Here is a 15,607-nt window from a genome sequence, read left to right as displayed (position 1 = left end):
GGACGATTTTTTTTTAAAGAAATCAACACATTGGTAAATAACAAATGGAGAACAAATGCAATAGAAGAGAATTAAGAACCAACACATCAAAGAAATGGTCAAAACAACAGGAACCAGTTAGCCTGGAGAAGAGGGAAGTCTGAAGTGTTCTCACATGAAAAGTGGCCACAAATATCTGGATAGCTTTCAAAGGTGGAACTAGTTTCCATTGGGAGAAAGACATAGGGTGAAAAATCAGTCTCAGCACAAAGCAAACTTTTTAATAGAGCTACTCCAAAAAGTACTAAGCTACTTCACGCATAGTAACTCCCTGTCACTGAAGGCTTAAACCTGAGAATGGGCCATTTACTACTCAGAGAAGTAGTAGAAAGTCTTCCTGCATTAGATCAGAAAGCTGGACTCCACTAGACAGCTTGTTACTCATCTGAATCAGATTTTGATTCTGAATCAGAATCTTCTATGCTATAAAGAGGATGGAAAACAGGAGATACTGTCAGAAACTGTGGAGGATCTGGGATTTACTATTTCATGGATGCTGACAGAAAAAAAAAAAAAAATGAGACTCCTGGATCAGAGAAAAAGCCTTTATTACTCATAGCAAAAGCAGTAGCCAGAGCTTCACGTTTGTTTGTATCAACTCCTCCATTTTCCCCAAGTCCCATGGGGGCAATGACAAGGACCCATGATGGATACTTGATTACAGAGGAGGAACATGGAGCTTGGGGAAAATCATCACTTTTATAGTAAATAAAAGCAAGCCTACTCTTTTCTAGAGGAAGACATTACTGCATCACTCAAGGTTGCTCCCTGCAAACACAACACTGAGAGAGGGCCCAGGTAGCCAAGGTTTTGCATTCTTGGGATACCCAGAGAGAATGTGTAGGGTCACTCAGGCCCATGGTAAATTGCCTCTCTCAACATGGGCTGCAAAACCATTGAAAATCTGGATTTCTTGGCATGCCAAGGTCTCTGATTAGCAAAGAAAGCAGATAAGGAGGAAGATATTTCAATGACATAATTACTATTTAAAATATTCCCCAAATAGTGAGATATAGATAAAATAACAACAGTTTCTACACCTATTGAATCCAGATGGAAGTTACATATGTCATCAACCTACTTGTTTGTATGCCAAAAGAACTAACCCATTTGGTAGAGGCTTATTTATAAGGTTTCTAATGGCAAGAAGCACCCATTTTTCAAGTTCAGAATTGCCCAAATCAGCTTTTTCCTATGCAGGAATTTTCATTAGATTGGAAAAAAAAAAAAGAAAAAACAGACTCTTACTGCTTTCAAGAAGATAAAAATGTGAGGGTAAACCGTGAGTAGATAAATCAACAGTGCCACCTAGTGGAAGCATACATTTATCTGACAAAATTATATTTTCTACAATCCTACCCACTTTTTCCTCGTGTTTTTGCCAGCAAAGATGAGCTCTTTAAAAGCCTAGTTTGAAAAATATACTTTAAAAAATTAACCTATCCTTTTTTAACTTCTTGAAATTTACTTTTATGCATAAATTGTGTGCAGTGTATGATGGGAACAGTTTCTAAAACAGATCAATTTTAAGAGTTGCTGGTTGTAAGGATAAAATTAAGAAGTGCACAGTTCCTGGAAAATTTTGTGAAGGAAACGAAAGTTAGTGAAAGTAGGATTTAGAGTCAAAATTATTTAAGTAATATTTTTTAATCTAGGTCACCCTAAAACTGACAAATCATAATGCCACTGTAAATTACTATAATTATGAGTCACAAATAAATTTTCAGGGTCTTTCTGACTTTTTAAAGTTATACAAGTTGCTTTAGAATAGAAGCTGCAAATAAGAAAAAGAATTGGAAAAATAACACTTTTACAAGCTGAAAGAATTGCACATAATTTCATCTTTTTCCCATTAAAGAAAAGGGAAAATATGTAACATTCCAGTCAATAGGCATCTTGTGGAAGACTACTGCAGACATCACAGGACTAAAGACCACTTTTAGAATTAGATTTTCCAGTAGTTTCCAAAGTCTTGTCGGCATCTAGGTCAAATTCCTTAAGAGAAATGGGAAGAGAGAAACAGAAGAATCAGAAAAATTAAAATGAATGTAAAACTCTTTCCAGTGATTCTGAAACTCCATTCTTTTATCCTTCAAGTGAGGAAATATAACATAGTGATTAAAATCATGAACTTTGAATTTGTATTTGTAGGTGGAATCATATGAAATGGTGGGGTTTTTTTTTTCATAAATCAAAAGAGGTGAAATATCCAGTTTCACATGGCTCAACCCCATACATTAATATCCTAACCTGAAGTATACCTATACAACTTTCACTGGGCAAGTTGCTTCACCTCAGTAAGCCTCAGTCTCCTCATCTTTTCAATGGGGATAGTAATACCTATCACAATGGATGGTTATGAGAAATAAATGGAGGAATCATCAGATAGTTAGTGCTTAGCTATCATCCAACTGATAGTGAACATGAAAAGAATGATTTCCATAATTGGAAGCTATTTTATAAAATGTGTTTTTGGGTAATATGGAAGAGGAGAACTTATTAGTTAATTGTCAACTATTAAAGTATCTGAATGACAAAGCCACTCTCTCTACTTGCCTCATTATCAGCCACTTTCTGTTTCTTAGAGTTTCTTTCTAGCACTTCTTTGTATACACATCTTCATCATTTAAATAACAGCCCTTTTAACATTTATTTTTCCAGCTAATTAGATGAGACACCATCAATTTCTTTCACAAGAGCCCCCAAAGGATAAGCTGTCATTGGTAGTTGCTTCTGCTGATCTAAGTCTTCTTGGACTCAGACCTGGACGGGATAACAGATTATGCTTCTTCCAGGTTTCTACACCACTATGTGCTTCTCCCCTGTCATCATAGCTTAGAATCTGCTCTGTTTGGGAGCCCCAGATAAAGTAATGGGAATATAACTGGGAGGTAACTCGGCTCACTCACTTCTAAAAAGATGTGATAATATTTACCTTACCAAGCCCCGGGAAAATCATGTGCGGTAGCACGTGTGAAATGCCCAGCCAAAAAGCTGCTATAGAACAGATGTTGATACACGACAGTTCAGAGTATCTCAGACTGCAAGTAATGAAGTCAATATTATTGTTCACGATCAGGTCATCAGAATGGAATGAAATGGATCAGAGTATGTAATACAAAATAAAGGACAATTTTTTTTCATGAAACTTCTTTCAGATATACATATACACATGCAAATGTGTTCTTGGATCATGATATAAAATGCATTTGCTACCATGAGTCACAATTTAAAATTTTGAAAGCTCCCTTCTCCTTAATGTATTTCTAACTAATGTAACCCATATTAAGAGATTGACTAAGCCCAGACTCATTCTATTTGAGAACTTTACAGAATGGTTCTTATTGTTTTCCATTATTATTTCATATGTTACTTTCATTTCTCCCAAAATTCTTTGCAATTGCCTTTATTACACAGAATTTTTCTCCCACATATCTATAGTATAGATATCTATAGTCCCTATAGTCTTGTTTATATATCTAGAGTCCCTCTAATTTTTCAAGGGCAATCCTAAGAAATCTTAGGATTTCTTTCCCCTTTTTCAAGGTTAACAAACGGACTGACAAATTTTTTGTGTGTTAATAAGAAAAATATAAGTTGAAGGTCTATAATTCGCCTGAAGTGATGTGATATTATTTAGATGATTTTAGTAGAGTTTTCAAACATTCCTTCCTATTTAAAAATTCCAAAAACATAGGGAGAAGAAATTGAGCCTGGACTTAAGAAATATGGATTCCTGACATGACTTTGCCATTCTTAAGAATATAACTTTGTGAAAGTCATTTAACCTTTCTTGGCCTAAGCTGCCCCCTCTTTAATGAGGTGGGAAGACTGCATGATTTCTTAAATCTCTTTCAGATTTAATGTTTCTGATTTTGTTGATAATCCTACATGGCAGAAGATTAAATATGAGTGACAGTAAGGAAGAGACAGATTTAGGATCGAGACTCAGAGATTATGTAGTCATTGTTTTAACTCCCCCAAGATATATTATGGTATAATGTAGATGATAAATTTGGAGAAAAGAACTAAAAGCATTTCAAACTGCTCTGCTTTGGTGAATCAGGGAGTAATTCCAAATGCCAGTTTTAATCAAATAGGAAACCAGGGAGAAGAAATGACAACTAAGTCTTGCTTGATTTCGAGGTTTTGGTTGCACTAAATGGCTGAAGTGAATCATTTGTGTAATTATTAGTGGTTACAATTTATACAGTAAAGCACTAGAGTCATTGTCCTTTACTTATTTTCACAGTTTTTTTTTTCTCCAAGTTGCTAGGCAGCACATAAAGAAATAGTTTTTCAGAATATAAAATAATTAATATATTTTTATGTTCAGACTGCCCAGAAAATGGTAGGTACTTAATATATGTTTGGTGAATCTAACTATTAGTTTATAGACATTGGGTACTTTTTGTATATTTTTCTGTTTTATCCTCAAACAACCCCATAGAGTAGGAAACACCATGATTCCCATTTGTAAAGATGAGGAATTGAGGTTCACACATAAATAACTTGAAATTGTGTGTCTCCTACAGAATTGAAAATATTATGAGGTATATGTGGGACAAATGAAAACATACTGATGATGAATAAATGTCAGACAAATTGAGTATGAGTTCCAAAATCAGAAATGAATTGGGGCTTAGGACACATCCTAAGATTACAAACTTCTGTTGAAATTTGACAAATAGTTCAGTTCAGTTTTTTGTGTTTCTTGTTTTGTTTTAGATTTGTTCATTTACATAGGTATAGCATCTCTGTAGTATTAATGAGGTAAGAGTTATATCATCAATCTTTTAAACATAGAAGATCCTTATTAAGTGGTTAGCATAAAAATGAAATATAAAATAATTATCAGGAATTAGAGACAATACCTGGGTTTCATATATCCTCTCTCTAAGAGTATGAACAGCAATACTCACATTTTTAGTACGTTCATTGAAATCATTATCCTTTCCAGGTTTCTTAAATAAAAGCTGCTTCAGAGATAAAAATAGTACTAGCTAGTGTTGGTCTCCTGAGTGATGTGACAGACCAATCACACACCTGCCCTGTGTGTCTAACGCCGAGATATTCATGGGCTCATTAGTTTGCTGCCAAGAGAAGGTAACTCTAAACCGCCATAGACTAGCCACAGGTGGTACAGCCATTTGGAAGACAAACAAAGCACCTCATTTCATTTAAAAGTATCTCCGACACTGCCTTGACCATTTGAAATTACATAATTGAAAACATACTACTACTGACCACAGTATCGAGTTTATTTTTTTGGGTGAATTGTCTTTATATTGCTTTGGCCACCTCAGTAAATAAAGAGCGACTTCAGTTCATTGTCATCGTTAATGGATTTTACATTTAACCTTCCAGTTTAGGATCTCTACAAACCATGACTTTGCAAAGCATCAATAGTATATTGATTTCAAATTGAGATGTCATATAAAATACTAGTACTCACAACCAGATGAGGGTTGCAATTATTTCTATGCTATTTCACACCAAATGAGCGATTGACAAGAAGAATCCATGAAGAACTAATATTTTACAAAATTTCTTTCTCTAAATCACAAGGTTAAATGAAAACTCTATTTCAAACTTAAAATACTTTAATATAAAGTAAGTCAGTCTACTTGCTATGATCAGTGGGGTCATGGAATTATTCATGTCAGAAAGAATATTTAGTCTTGATTTATAAATGTTTAGGGAAATGGGAATTACATCAGGAAATAGGAATTAATTACGTCATTTCACATGCTTTTAAAAAGTTACCCTGACTTTTGAATATTTAGATGCTGGTTCTGGCAGTAATATAGGCTTTACATTTACCGAAATGGAAATAAATCTCCTGGAAGAGAGGCAAAGGATTACTAGACCAGGAGCCAGGCAGGATGGTCTTTGAAACAGAGGGGAAAATAGAGGAAATAGAAAGATATATTTCCGTAGTATGAACTAGTTCAGTTCAATTTCACAGGCGTACTATGTGTCAGCAACTGTGCTTGATACTAGAGATTAATAACAACAATAGGGCTTCCCTGGTGGCGCAGTGGTTGAGAGTCCGCCTGCCGATGCAGGGGACACGGGTTCGTACCCTGGTCCGGGAAGATCCCACATGCCGCAGAGCGGCTAGGCCTGTGAGCCATGGCCGCTGAGCCTGCACGTCCGGAGCCTGTGCTCCGCAACGGGAGAGGCCCGCGTAACGCAAAAAAAAAAAAAAAAAAAAAGAAAATAACAACAATAAAAGAAAAACAGAAAAACTAGGACAGCAAAAGCGAAGAGCACAATTAGCAATGTGAGGTGTCACTTCATCTTGGAGACAAGACACAGCAAAGGTGTTGGCCAGTTTTGTGATTACTTTCTAATATATAATTGTTGGAGTTGAATTCCGTCCCCCACAAAATTTCAAGTCCTATACGCCAGTACCTCAGAATGAGACCTTCTTTGGAAATAGGGTCATTGCGCAGATACAATTAGTTAAATTAGGATGAGGTCATACTGGAGTAGGGTGGGCCACTAATCTTACATGACTGTAGAGTTTATAAGAAGGGGAAATTTGGACACAGACAGGTGCACAGGGAGAAGGCCGTGTGACTATGAAGGCAGAGATCAGGGAGATGCAGCAGAAACCAAGGAAAGCCAAAGAGCATCAGTTAAAAACCAGGAGCTAAAGAGGTAAGACACAGATTCTCCTTCACAGCCCTCAGAAGGAACCAACCCTGTGGACAGCTTAATCTTGAGCTCCTAGCCTCCAGAACTGTGAGAAAGTAAGCATCTGTTTTTGAAACCATGCCATTTGTGTAACTTTGTTACAGGCAACCTAGGGAGATAATACAATCATCAAAATATATATTAATTTTTAAGTATTAGACATTTTTTTCATGAATCTTTATGTCAGGTTGCCTTTGTTAATTTAAAAGAATTCAAGTAAGAGAGAGATGGAGAAACTGTGGTAGGAATGGGCTGCAATACCAAAAAATAGGAACACAGATTGAAGCTCGAATGTCAGTGATTCTGATTCAAAGTCACTCAGGCTCATTTATTAATCATTCACACTCTTTTCATTTTCTCTTTTTATGTGTCCTCCCTGCCCTTTCCACTGAGTCACACTTTTTACCTCAGTAGCACTTGAGGTTTCCATTACAGGACCAATCTACAAAAGATAAAGCAAGTCTACACTATGATAAATTCTTTTCCTGATTTAACAGTCCAACATGAAAAATGCAGCTTCATAAGAAACCAAAATGAGCATTTGATGCTGCATTTTGAAATGTGCCCAAGTTTTGTCACTATCCTCACTAACTTGATGGTCATAATTACCTCCCCCAGATGGCAGGAAGTTGAACAGAGCTGATATAAACATCACTTAATATTCTCAGGCAGTGAAACTTTTTAAGCATATTAGCCTTGCAGACTATAATAGATCAAAAGAAGAAAATTGCCTCAGAATTGTAGGATTAGATAGAAAGTGTCTTTTAGGAGTAATTGCTCTATTTTCAGTTTGTAAGGTGATAGATATGCATTTCATTTTTGCAGTGCATGTGTATGGCAGAATTTCTGACAAATGACTGAATTCAAGACATCGGGTAACCACAATGATGACCCTTCAATAAAAAATATCACTCCACTTTCACTCCACCATGATCAGTTTCAACGAGAGAATCTGAGGAATGGGACAGATGCAATTGCTTTTACAAAGTGTTTCCCTGGATCACATTACAGCAGAGCCTGTGTTCCCAGCCCAACTTCCCTATGCTACAGATGAGGAAATTCAAGGACAGATTTTTGGTGTTTTTACATGCTTTTATCAAGGCCACCCAGGTTGTTGCAACAAAGTAAGAGCATCAATTTCTTATTTCAAGTCCAACTCCTGATCAAACCACCTTCCTATCCTGTTCCCTCTAAAGTCATTGACCTAAGATGCTGAAGCCATTAAAAGCAAGGATGAGTGCAGAGGACTTTTCTTCACTGCATATTAAAAGGATGCATTTTGCTTCCTAAGTTCTGGCATTATACAGGAGATCTTCATGTGGGCTACAGATTCACCATTATCCAAGTCACCTTTACCTACAGACTGTGCCCTAAAATCTATCAATATATTGCAATACTCAGTTCAAGAATAAATAACCCAACTGTCATAAATATTGCCAACTTTCATTTTCAAGTTATCATATCTTCCATTTCCTGTAAAGTCTCTGACATTTTTAACTACTCTCTTTGTCTTATTCCAAAGGTTATTCGATAGTGTGAGATTAAGGAGGATAAATATTAATAGTAATAGTAAAATGTGATGCGTCAGCCCCAATAAGACTTGACAGCCTTATGGTATAGATATATAGTGTCAGTTCACTATTTTGGTCTTGTGTATGTTTGATAACCCTTGTTTCTGTCCAATTTAAGCACGTGAACCATAAAGGTGACTTGTTTTCATGTCACCCATATTTAACAGTAACAGGTCACAACTCAACAAAAATTAGGATATTGTTGAAAGAGGTCTGTTTATCCTATTGTGCAAATGGTAAGCACCAGAGAATCCATCTCCTTTCAGATACCTGTCTAATTCTAACATATTCTTTACCTAGAGATGCTCCAAAGATAACATAAAGGATTGGCACACTGCAGAACTATTTACCATGAACTATAGATGGTGAGCAATATGTTTTCTGATAATGTATTTTCATTTATCATCTCATTAAAGAATTAATGAAGGCCGTTTTCCATGCATGGCAGAAAAAGGTAGGCTATGGTGTGCTCAATGGGAATTAATGACAGTGGTGAAATCTAGCAAAGGAGGCAGGGAGGCACGAAGGAGTTAAGCTGAAAAAAAGTTAGGAAAAAAATTTACAGGCATCCAGAACTTGTGGAGAAATAGAGAGAGGTAGAGTTCAAGAACTGTGGATTGACTTGCCATTTTTTAATCAGAAAAGTAAGAGGAGTCAAAAATAAGAATTTTGAGTTAGATTGAATTAGAGTTTGAATGGAAATAGAGCTAAAAAGAGTATGGTTAGAGAGAGTTCATAGAAAGTTAATTAAAGTTCTAAGTCAACTCTGCCCTGCTTCAGTTCACTTTCAGATGCCAGAGACTGGGGAAAAACCACAAGTCAGAAGCACCGAGTCTCTAATTAAGACAGTGTAGATTAAATTAAAACTATATCCACATCTCTCTTTTCAGTACATTACTGGTCACCATTCAGATTTTAGACACCAGTATATTTATTTCTGACAACCAGCCCTCCTGAGCATTACTTGCCGCTGTAGGAAAGGTGCATCTCTCTGAGACCCAGCCCTGGACATTGCATGAACCAATCCTCATGGTCTCTCTCTGCTCTGATCATACTGGTCAGCCGTCTCAGTGTTCAGGCTTTCTGCATCATTTGATCAATGTTGTATCACTGCTAGGAAAAAGGTATACAACTGGGTGGAGATGTACTTTCAATATTCTCTGCAGGAAAAGTGATTCACCAATCAGCAAACAAGACAAAAATACCTTTTCCATTGGGAATACTTCCGATGAGGCACCATTAACAATCCAGTTTCAGCTGCCTCACCCCTTGTGTTTACTTTTTTAAATTCCATTGGGTTTTGTGGGGCGGGGGGCGGGGGGGAATGTATGTACCACGATAGAAAACAGTAAAAATAAAATCGAGTGTTAGATAGTGTTCCCAGCAGTTCTGTTATCCTGAAAAGGATTCATCACTTTTGTTATCTTTCAATCAGGAATACATAACCTGAATCTAATCATGAGGAAACATCAGACAAACCCAAACTGAGAAAAATTCTATTAACTAACTGGCCTGGATTCTTCAAAAATGTCAGTGTCATGAAAGGCAATGAAAGACTAAGGGACTTTTCCAGGTTGAAGGAGAATAAGGAGACTTGACAAGAAAATGTAAATAATATGTGATCCAACACCCTACCCTCTCTGGGAAAAAAAAGTGCCATGAAGGACATTCTTGGGACAAAATCAGAATATGATTCATAGAATAAAATATCAATGTTAAATTATTTACACTGGACAACTTTACAGTGGTCACATACGAGAATATCCTTGTTCCTAGGAAAGACGTATGAAAATATTAAGGGACAAAAGGCCATTATGTATGTCAACTATTCTCAGATGTGTCTTCTATAAAGAGTTAAGTCATTTTGAAACTCTTGAATTTAGGATAATTTAATAAAAATTATGAGAATTAGACCTCTTTTTTTGTTACACATTTGAAGTACATTGTTTTATTTTTAGCCTTTTATTTTAAAGAATATTAAACTTTCTGAAGAGTTACAAGAATAATAACAAGAATCTCCTGTACCTCCTTTGCACAGAGATATTCATGGTTAACATTTTGCCACATCTTTTGTCATCCTCTCTGTCAGTTATATCTATGTATATGTGTACGCATATATATATATATATATATATATATATATATATATATATATAATGAATACAAACCTGGGAGAACATCTACTTTAAAGACAATGCTCAACTCCCTTCTTTTGAACCTGTTGAAAACATTTAACAAAAACATAAAATAAATTGCGTACGGTTATTAGCCCATTGAGAATATGGAAGACATATGATCCTAATAAATTTCTATCTGTTTGCTATGTAATCTGCATCAACATTAAAATTAGAAGAGAAAATTGTATTGATAACTGCATTTGCATGGTCAATTATACTTGCTTCACTAAAGTGAATATCACTGAACTTGTTAAGAGAAAACAAAACAAAACCAGAGCTATAATGATAAAGCTGTTCATAACTCCTTCCAGATGAGTAAAATATTCAGTTAGGTGCCTCAGGTGCCCTTTCTTTGGGAAATAAAGAGAAAAACTGATAAAAGGATTGTCCATACTCAGCAGTGTCCAAATGTGGATGATCATGTCGTTTCTAACTAAATCTTTTTTTTTTCTTTTCTGTTTTTCATATCCTGCTTTGAATCATCCCACTGGAACCCAGCTGAGCTCAGTCAGGCTTGCAAGGTTGAATGTGCCTGCTAGGCAGGCTTAACTATTTCTTATATGCTTAGAGGATACTGAAAGGGTTACTGTATTAAAATTGTTGATGTATATGAATTAAGACCATCCTTTCTCAGGTGTAAGCCAGCATGTGGTATTTCTGAAGATGAGGAGCTCTGGCAATAATTATAAATACTGAAGCTGTCGTTCATCTAAGCTATCTGTCAAGTACATTGCCTGAATGAATTACCTAATGAATTTTACTGATGAGTACCTCAAATAGTGATGTGTTTTCTAGTTAAGAAAAACATACTAGACAAAAACAGATCCATGTTTTAACTACTAAAATCTAAGATATTATTTTTTACTAACAGTTAAATCATCAAAATAAGAGTTAAATCAAATCTACCGTCTCTGACTACTTGTTAAAATCTAACTCTGTGGGCTTCCCTGGTGGTGCAGTGGTTAAGAATCCCCTGCCAATGCAGGGGACATGGGTTCGAGCCCTGGTCCGGGAAGATCCCACATGCTGTGAAGCAACTAAGCCTGCGTGCCACAACTACTGAGCTTGCACTCTAGAGCCTGTGAGCCACAACTACCGAAGCCCACATGCCACAACTACTGAAGCCCGCACACCTAGAGCCCATGCTCCGCACCAAGAGAAGCCACCGCAGTGAGAAGCCTGCACACTGCAATGAAGAGTAGCTGCCACTCGTCACAACTAGAGAAAGCCTGTGTGCAGCAACGAAGACCCAACACAGCCAAAAATAAATAAAATAAAATAAAATAAATAAATGTATAAAAAAAATCTAACTCTGTCCTGCCTTTTCCTTGCCTCTTACCAAAGAGGTCATGACTGTTTATCAAACGGTGGTATTCTTATTCCTAAAAATAACAATGCCGGGCCATGGGGCAGTCAAACATTTAGAAGAATGTGTCATTTTTCTCAATTTACAATGTAAAGAAATACAAAACAATATTTTAAAAAGAAAAAATCAATAAAGAGTGAGACACAAAATATGTATATATTTTTACACTTTATTTTTACACATGATAACTCTTCTACTCTAGAGTTCATTGGTCACAAACAACAAAGTTCAATTCTAGCTAATTTCAGCAGAAAAAGGAACCTACAGAATAACACGTAGTAACTCACAGAATTGAGAGAAGAAAGGAGATGAGGGAGAGAGGGGCCTAAAGAGACAAGTGAGAACCAGAACTCTGAATAGTAGAAATTAATTTTCTCTCCAGTACCCTTTTATCTGAATGACAAAGCTGAGCTGATTTAGGGTAGAAAGAAAAGATAATGGGGACAGGTTGGCTACCCTCAATAAAAAGACAGTAGGTCAGTGAGGAGTGAGACTTATTCTAAGTTCAAAAGGAAGAACAGAACTGAGTAGAATTTTTATAAATTAATAAATTAAATTAAATTTATTAATTTAATAAATTTAATTTTATTGTAATTTAATTTTATTATAAATTACTATAATAGTATAAATTACTATATTATTATTTAATTTACTATAAATTACATTTTTATAAATTTATAGTAATTTTATAAATAAAATTACTATAAGGCAAGTTTCAGCTCAGTAACAATTAGAACCACTCTGAAGAGGGGTCAAAACACCCTTCATAGATGTGTCCAAGAGCAACTGGTTGGCCACCATGTGGTCAGGAATTTGATAAAGTTAATTTCCAACTTGAGTGAAAGTTTACCAGGTGACTTCCAAGATCCTTTGCAACTTAAGATTCTGTGATTTCCTCTTGATGGTAATATAATCTTCTGTCTCAAAAAATGTTTTGCACAGGAAATTACATCTAAAGCCCAGTGTAGCCTCTTTAGAAACAGTTGTAGAGTGTCTGTTATTTCAAAAGATATTATGTTGACGTTCAAAAACCTACTAATAATGTTCAAAATGCCCAAATTAATCTAGAATTTATCCTTTTAAAACCAGAAGCAGGGCATATCTCATTAGCATGTCTTTTTCATCTAACTCTTCTGTTTGATAATATGAATTTCCAACTTGCAGAAAATCTGGGTACAGAGCCCTGAAACTATGGACTTGGATTATGTTAAAACTATATAGTAATCATATATCATCACAATAAAGCTCTGATAATATGGATATTTTCTAATCAAACGATTTTTGCATATAACCTGATGGATTCTCAGAAGTAGATTTAATACAGGTCTGCCCCCTTTCTGAAAAAATGTTTATAATTCCACCCTTTTGCAGGTATTTGATATGCAATTCCAGTGAGAAAATATAGAACCATCAAAAAGCACCTGAACTTGTGTCAGGCAAAATAAATATAAGCATTTCTTATTTGTAGCTCAACGGTTTACATTATTTACAACAAAAAACCTCAACTGTTTGTGCCTTACACACACACACACACACACACACACAATACACACCACAATGTAATATACTGAGTGATTAAACTTGAGTTTTTACTGAATATCAAATTGAAATCGAGTTAAATGATAGCATAAAGTTAATGAAGATTTGCCCCAAGAACTCAAAGTGTCTAGATAATTGGTAGAAATAAAACTAACAAATTAATTGAAAATAAAAAGCAATGTTGACCTTAATGTTTTTATTTTAAAAGAAAAACATAGCCAGGTTGGTAGAAATAATGAAAGGAGGAAAGGGTATAAAATCTGTTAGAAATTTTCCCAAAGGAGGTGGCAAGATTTCTTTGAAAAGCTAAACTTCCAGCAGAGTATGGGATATTTTCTTTATTTTTAGTTCAAAATCTGTTATGAAGAAAGAGTTCCAGGGAAGAGAAGTATAAATGGCAGCACCAGACCTCCAAAACGCTGCAGACTTCTAACACTTCCAGGGACTGCAGTTGTCTCCTTCGCCTACAGTTTTCAATCATTCCTGCAGCCCCAGCCATCAGCCATCTGAGGACACCCCATCAATATAACTGATAACAAACTCAATCTGTGTACTGAAGGGAAGTTAATAGGGAACATATTCAAAATACCATTTAACCCAGAAGACACAGTGACATCCTGGAATTAAGAAATATGGTTTCTTCTCACATTCCATCCATTGTGAATAATTGTTGACTCCTTTGGAGTTTAGCTTTTTGATTGCAATTTGAATGATGAATTAACAGAAACTATGAGAAGGCATCTCGAGGTTGTGCAGGTGAATGAAGCACGATAACATGTTACTCAAATCAATCCAACCTGTTATTAATACTTTTATCCCTGTATGTTCTCTCTCAATAGATAATAATAGTATATGATGTTCATTATATATTATAACAACATATTACATTTAACATAATGTATATTAATATAAAATATATTAATCAAACTGAATATTAGTATTATATTGATGCCCTATTCTTTTTTTTAAGATTTTTTTTGATGTGGACCATTTTTTTAAAGTCTTTATTGAAGTTATTACAATATTGCTTCTGTTTTTTGTTTTGGCTTTTGGCCGCAAGGCATGTGGGATCTTAGTTCCCTGACCAGGGATCAAACTCTCACCCTCGGCATTGGAAGGTGAAGTCTTAACCACTGGACCGCCAGGGAAGTCCCATTGATGCCTTATTCTGATATCTTTATTATTCCATAGCTTTGAGAAACTGAAATTAAAACAGGGTACAGAAAAGTATTTTGAAAAGAAAGCAAAACAACCTTGTGTCTTTCTATCTTAGATCACTACTTCACTATGAAAAACATTGATGGATTGGAACATAAAATAATATATTCATTTTGTGCTATTACTCATATAGTTGCTAATAAAATAATGCAGTGAGCCCAGCATGGTGAGCCACAGAGAGAAGAAGTTAAGAACATGGACTCTGGAGCCAGATTAACTAGATTTAAATCCTGGATTTAACTAGCACTGAGTTGTTTACTTCTAAGTAAGCTTTGGCAAGTTACTTACTTCAAGTGTCCATTCTGTAAAAATGGAATGATAATGGTAGTTACATTGCGAGGATTATTATATAATTACAATAAGTAAATACATGCGATGCACTTAAAAACACACCAAATATGTTACAATGCTAAAAAAAAAAAAGTTTGCTTTTAAATTGTATGTCTGCACACATACTCAGACACAAAGATGCTCTTTCCCAAACTTATGTACACAACTTTCAAATAAAAGTGCCATGGGGATTATTTGGAAACAAAGAGTTATTGTGAAAAGACCTTCTGGAAGCAGAGGCTTGGGGTTCATTTCCCAGCATCAGCAGCAACCATTGTGCTGCAATTTGTGTTTTTTTGATACTCTCTTTTCCCAACATTTTTGCAGCTAATTTCTCTCTGTTCCAGAAATAAAGTATTTATAAGCTTCATAGATTACAAGTAAATCACTTAGATATATTCTAGATTCTGTATTGTACTCTTAATCAGAGAAGTTTTTAAAATATGTCTATTTTAAATACTATAGGAGTAGGGTAATGCTTTAAGAATTTATTATTTAATGCAATTGTAGAAGTTTCATTTTAAAAATCCATACAGGAAATAATGAAGGAAGAACATTGAAATTTTGGCATTTTAATCTGTAGATCAAACTGAATTAGAGTTTGAATTCTTAGAATATATCAGGGCTGCAGTCATTAGAAGTCTCTTTATGCTGAAATATAAAAA

The sequence above is a fragment of the Physeter macrocephalus genome, chromosome 7, assembly GCF_002837175.3.
Source record: "Physeter macrocephalus isolate SW-GA chromosome 7, ASM283717v5, whole genome shotgun sequence".
In the NCBI taxonomy this organism is placed as follows: Eukaryota; Metazoa; Chordata; class Mammalia; order Artiodactyla; family Physeteridae; genus Physeter; species Physeter macrocephalus.
Note: the sequence above shows the minus strand (reverse complement) of the source record.